The sequence below is a fragment of the Eriocheir sinensis genome, chromosome 38 (assembly GCF_024679095.1).
Source record: "Eriocheir sinensis breed Jianghai 21 chromosome 38, ASM2467909v1, whole genome shotgun sequence".
NCBI classification, from domain to species: Eukaryota; Metazoa; Arthropoda; class Malacostraca; order Decapoda; family Varunidae; genus Eriocheir; species Eriocheir sinensis.
This window is the reverse complement of record NC_066546.1, coordinates 15772474-15778401: the sequence shown is the minus strand read 5'-3', so window position 1 is coordinate 15778401 and position 5928 is coordinate 15772474. Positions and strand designations below refer to the sequence as shown.

The 5928-nt window shown below is 43.4% G+C and overlaps 1 protein-coding gene across 1 annotated transcript in view; it reads left to right on the top strand.

Moving 5' to 3' along the window:
• The first annotated feature begins 2123 nt into the window (after positions 1-2123).
• Positions 2124-5928, top strand: part of LOC127008755 (irregular chiasm C-roughest protein-like) — a 113211-nt gene continuing 109406 nt past the window's right edge. The window contains exon 1 of the mRNA XM_050881121.1: positions 2124-3307. The gene's annotated coding sequence lies outside the window, so the exon portion shown is untranslated. The remainder of the gene's footprint in view (positions 3308-5928) is intronic.

Below are 5928 nucleotides of genomic sequence, written 5' to 3'. Positions count from 1 at the left end.
GTGTGTGTGTGTGTGCGTGTGTGTGTGTTATCCATTAACCCCCGTAAAAAATAACTAAATGACAACTCTGTTCTTTTATGTCTTTCCGTTTTAATAAATTTTACCCTTTGTTTGTTTATTTGTTTGTTTCGCATGCACATATATATATTTAACGATGTATTTTAAGTAATCATCCATTATTATCCTCTCTGGTAATTTGAGCTCTTTGTATGTGTGTGTATGTTTGTGTGTGTGCGCGTGAGAGTGTGTGCGTGTGCTTGGGTGAATGTCCGTGTGTATGTGCGTGCGTGAGTACCTGTCCGTTTTATCACCTGGACGACGCTAAATTAATCAACTAGTTTGCTCGGCGCCCGGATTCAGCACCGGATCCTGGCGAACGCTGGGCATAATCCGAATTCAATAACACCGGATGCGTAAAGTTAATAATATTTTTTACACGCGTAGGCGACTAAACAGCGCCGGTAAGCAGTGTTGTTGTGCGCGCTGTAGACGGGACTTCAGGAATAACGAGGAACAATGCTATTTACTGTTTTCATTTTTGTTGTTATTTTTTCATTACTCTTATTTTTTATTCTTCTTCCTCGGAACAATGCTAGTTTCTGATGTTGTTTATATTTGTTTTTTGTATTACTTTATTATTTTTTTCCCGCGTAGTAGAAGAGACTTTAGGAATAACGCGTAACAAAGCTATTTTCTGATGTTATTTATATTTGTTTTTGTATTACTTTATCATTCTTTTCTTAACTTTTTCCTCGTAGTAACAGAGATTTTAGGAATAACGCGTAACATTTCTATTCTCTGATGTTAATGTGCTCGCTGTAGACGGGACTTTAGGAACAACAAGGAACATTGCTATTTACTGATGCCATTTTTTGCTGTTATTTAGATATTTTTTTGTTTGCTCTTCCATTTTTTTTCCTTCTCGTATTAGGATCGACTTTAGGAATAACGCGTAACAAAGCTATTTTCTGATGTTATTGTGCTCGCTGAAGACGGGACTTTAGGAACAACTAGGGACAATGCTATTTACTGATGCCATTTTTTGATGTTAAGATTTTTTTATTGTTTTGTTCTTCCATATTTTCTTTCCTTCTCGTATTAGAATTGACTTTAGGAATAGAGCGTAACAAAGATATTTTCTATTATTATTTGTCTGTATTTCTGTTATGCATGTTTCTTCTTCATAACACAGCCATTTTTTGACATTATTTTTCTTATAATGGTTATTTTTTTGTGCTACTGATTATTCGATTCTTCTTATATATATATATATATATATATATATATATATATATATATATATATATATATATATATATATATATATATATATATATATATATATATATATATATATATATATATATATATATATATATATATATATATATATATATATATATACATATATATATATATATATATATATATATATATATATATATATATATATATATATATATATATATATATATATATATATATATTTCATTACAAAGCTATTTTCTGCTGCTCCTTATTCATTTCCTTATTTTTTTTTCATCAGTTTATAATTCTTGTTTTATCTTCTAATTTCACTTCTTCATTCTTCATTTTCCTTCTTCATTCACCTTTTCTCTCTCATACCTCACTTCACATTCACCCAGCATCTCTTCTCTTCCTCGTCTCTTCCTCCTCCTCCCTTCCTCCTTCACCTGTCTTTCACACCTCACCTCCCTTGGTCTAATCTCTCGTTTCTCTCCCTCTCGTTTCTCTCTTACGTTATTCCGCATTCATTTCTTGACCTGTTCTGCTCTCTCTCTTTCTCTTTCTCTCTCTCTCTCTCTGATCTCTCCTTCCTTCATCCTTTGTTTCTCTCTTTCTCTTACGCGTTACACGCTTTCTCTCTCTCTCTCCCTCTTTCTTTACCTGTATATGGATTCTCTCTCTCTCTCTCTCTCTCTCTCTCTCTCTCTCTCTCTCTCTCTCTCTCTCTCTCTCTCTCTCTCTCTCTCACGCAGCGGAACAGGAAAAGTAACAGGAACACACACACACACACACACACACACACACACGCACGCAGTCGTCCTTCCGATCCTTTCTTTCGTCCTCGTGAGCCGGAACGAAGAGCAGGTAAGGAGGAAGAAGAGGCGGAGGAGGAGGAGGAAGATGAGGAGGTGGGGGAGGAGGAGGAGGAGGCTTGGCATGCAGCGGTCCCGTCTCTGGAGGTCGCAGGGCATCCTCGGAGCCGTCCCGCCACGATCACGGAAGAAAAAAGGGAAGAGGGAGGCATTAAGTCACCGTGTTTACCCTTCCCTACACCCACAGCCGCAACGAAGCCAGTAAGGTGACAAGCGACTCCTACTGGGCACTCCACGCCTCCTCCTTCTCCTCTCTCTATGGTATTCCGGCTTGCAAATGGTAGCCACGCCACCCTTGTCTTAAATAAAACAGTAGAGTAATGGGAGACATGGCAAGTGGACATGTGGTAACCTCGGGAGAAGCTGTGGAGGTGGTACTGGTGGTGGTGGTGGTGGGCCCTCCCTAGTCCCTCCTGCCTTGCCGGGTCAGAGGCGGCTGTGCTCCCAGTTGCGATCCAGACGTCAGAGTGATTGTACGTCGCTCGCTGCCCCGGACTCTGCCTCGCCTCGCTCGGGGACTGACTAGCGAGGAGCCAAGTTGGACGTTGTAGCGGAGGTCCTGCCCTTGTTTTGTGTTTTCTCGCTTGCGTTTCGCTGTTTGTTGTTTTGTGTGTTGTGTTGCGATGGACCTGCATGGTGTGTTGCCTACTGCCCTTTGGCTTGCGTGTGCGACGAAGGAATACTGATCGAAGGAAGGAAGGGGAAGTGTGAAGTGAAGGAAGGAAAGGCAGGAAAAAGTGCTGAGCTTTGATACGAAAACAACCTACCCAGAAATTGATACTATAACCGATACTGGGAAACGCCAATCAACAAGAACGTGCGGGAACGGGAAACAGGAACAGAAGCAACAGTGACAGGAGAGAGAGAAAGAACGAGTGAGAGAGACTGGACTGGAGTGAACGTGAGGAAGGAGAGCTGAGTATGCAAGTCTTCGCGGTGGAGTAACGATTGTGTCGAGGAAGACGCGGCCGTGACTTGAGTGCAGGTGTGTGTCGTGTGATGGCCGCGTTACCACACCTGACGGAGCTGACGCAGGTGTGCAGGGGCTGACGATGGACTGCTGAGAGACGAAGGAAGACGTGTTTGCCTTCGTCAGCTGACCTCCTCCTCCTCCTCCTCCTCCTCGTTGCCATCTTCCTCATCATCATCTTCCAACCTATTCATCACGTCGGTGTGTGGACGCATCGGTGAGTTACGCTTTTCCTTGTGTGTGTGTGTGTGTGTGTGTTTGTGTGTGTGTGTTGTGTTGCATATTTATTGTCTCTTCCCGCCACTAGCACATCGATTTTAGTTAGTACTCATGTGAGACTTTTGACATAACCAACACACACACACACACACACACACACAGGCACACATTTTCCACACTCATTTTTTTAACTTTGCAATGTGTCTGTCTAACTGTGTGTGTGTGTGTGTGTGTGTGTGTGTGTGTGTGTGTGTGTGTGTGTGTGTGTGTGTGTGAATTGATCAAGTGTCGCGCTGATTTATGTGTTTTCTGCCGCAATGGGAGTGGCACAGTCTGTAGGCCTTCCCTTTATCATTATTTATACTCGTGTGATAAGAGAAAGGGTAAAAATCAAAGGTAGAGTAGGCCTATGAATAGAAATCGAGTAGTAGTAGTAGTAGGAGGAAGAGGAAGAGGAGGAGGGGGCAGAGAGTAATAGTAGTAGTAGTAACCATTCCGCACAGGTGTTTACTAATTAGCTAAAGCGTGGTGATTAGCGTCCAGGTGAAGGTAAAGTTCCAGATATTTCATGATTTAGGTATTAACGAAGATGACTCAAAACGTGTTCTCTCTCTCTCACTTTCTCTCTCTTTCTCTCTTTCTCTCTTTTTCATATTCGTTTGCAGAAGATTAATTAAAAGCGACTGTGTGTGTGTATGTGAGTGTGTGTGTGTGTGTGTGTGTGTGTGTGTGTGAGTATCACCCTTACACACACACACACACACACACACACACACACACACACACACACACACCGTCGATTGGAATTTGGAATCTATGAGGTAATGCAGTGGTTGGGCGCCGACAGGAATTTCCACTACTCCATTGTGCCTTCGGATAAAATATACAAGAGAAAAAAAGATAGAAAGAAAATACAGATAGGCAAGAACGCCACTGCAAGAAACTAATATCACTTCTCCTTTCCATGAATATTTCCTCTCTCTCTCTCTCTCTCTCTCTCTCTCTCTCTCTCTCTCTCTCTCTCTCTCTCTCTCTCTCTCTCTCCGATACATGTTTTGGGTAAGATCATTTCGACAACGGCTCTTTTTCCTCTTCGATTTAAATACATTAGACTTTATTTCATGGGCGTGCAAGAAACGATAGAGAGAGCGACTTTTACTCTCATACCCCGGGGAGGGAAAGATAAGAGATGCTGAGAGGAGAGGAAGAGATAGAGGGCCGCATCTTCAACACTTCGACACCCAGGCACACACATATTTGACAGTTCTTTCTTAGGAGTTTGTGGGCATTTCCATGGGTACTTTTATGACCCTGGTGGTAATTGGACCCTTCTTCTGCACCATGAACCTCAATAAACACATATTTGACAAGGCTTACGTAGGAGTTTGTGGGCATTTCCAGGGGTACTTTTATGACCCTGTGGTAACTTGACCCTTCTTCAGTACCATGAACCTAATATAACACTCATGAAAACCCCATTCATTTCATTTTTGGCCTTTGGAAATGGTTGACTTGAGAGGTTTGGAAGCATCTGAGAATACCAACCACAAGGAATCGACTTCTATTCAGACTTGCATTCCTATCTGTGACTCAACGCGTGTTTGCACTGGTCTGGAAAGGGTTCGAACCTCCTCCTTGATGTGTGTGGGAGGAGGGAGGGAAGAAGTTGGTAACCCTAAGTTGTTTACACGAGGACCAGGGAAGAGAGAGAGAGAGAGAGAGAGAGAGAGAGAGAGAGAGAGAGAGAGAGAGAGAGAGAGAGAGAGAGGGGCTGGTGGTGAGGGTGGTTACTGAGCCTGTTCATAGATGGCGCTCGTGGTCGGGAGATGAGGAAGAGGAGGAGGAGGGAAGGAGAGGAGGAGGATGCGATCTCCCCCGCCCTCTCAGTAGTGAACTCACGCTGTCCACACTCAACGATGCCATGTTTAGGGTAATTTTTGTCGCTTTTTTTTCCTTTTCTAGGGTTATGGCGGGCCCTGCAGGGAATAATGTTGCCTTAATGAGCGTATTCTTACCTTTACCTGGCCGAGGGGAAGCTTTTTTCAGGGTTTTCACGCACTTTTACTTACGTTATCCTGAGCGGCGGTAATATCAATGCCTCACACACACGCACGCAAAACTACAGGAATGAAATCTGATAACAACATCGATTTTCAATATTGAGTTTCTCTTCTCGTGTCACGGAGGCGGACGGGAACTGCCCTCTCGAAAAGCCCGCGTAGAAGTGTAGCACTCGACTCCGCTGAGGGACGAGACGGGCGATCTGATCCTGTGCCCTTGCCTCGTGATATGAAGGACCCGATGCGAATCTCAGAGGAACGTGAGCGTAAATAACCGAGGCGTGTCAGTGAGTGTGTTTGTGCGCCGCGGGATTGGTGGGAACGGCCGCGGCACACCTGAGCGGCGGTCATTAGCTTACCTGGGGCGAGATTTGTCCCTCCTTACCTCGTCTGTGATTTCACTTGTGCTTCCGTGCGTAGGCCAGGCGTGCTTGCTCTCTCTCTCTCTCTCTCTCTCTCTCTCTCGTATTATATTTTCTTTGTTTTATTTGTGGTCTTAGTTGTTTTTAACGTCATTTTGAATAAGAAATGATATAGAAGTGTATTTTAACTCGTATAA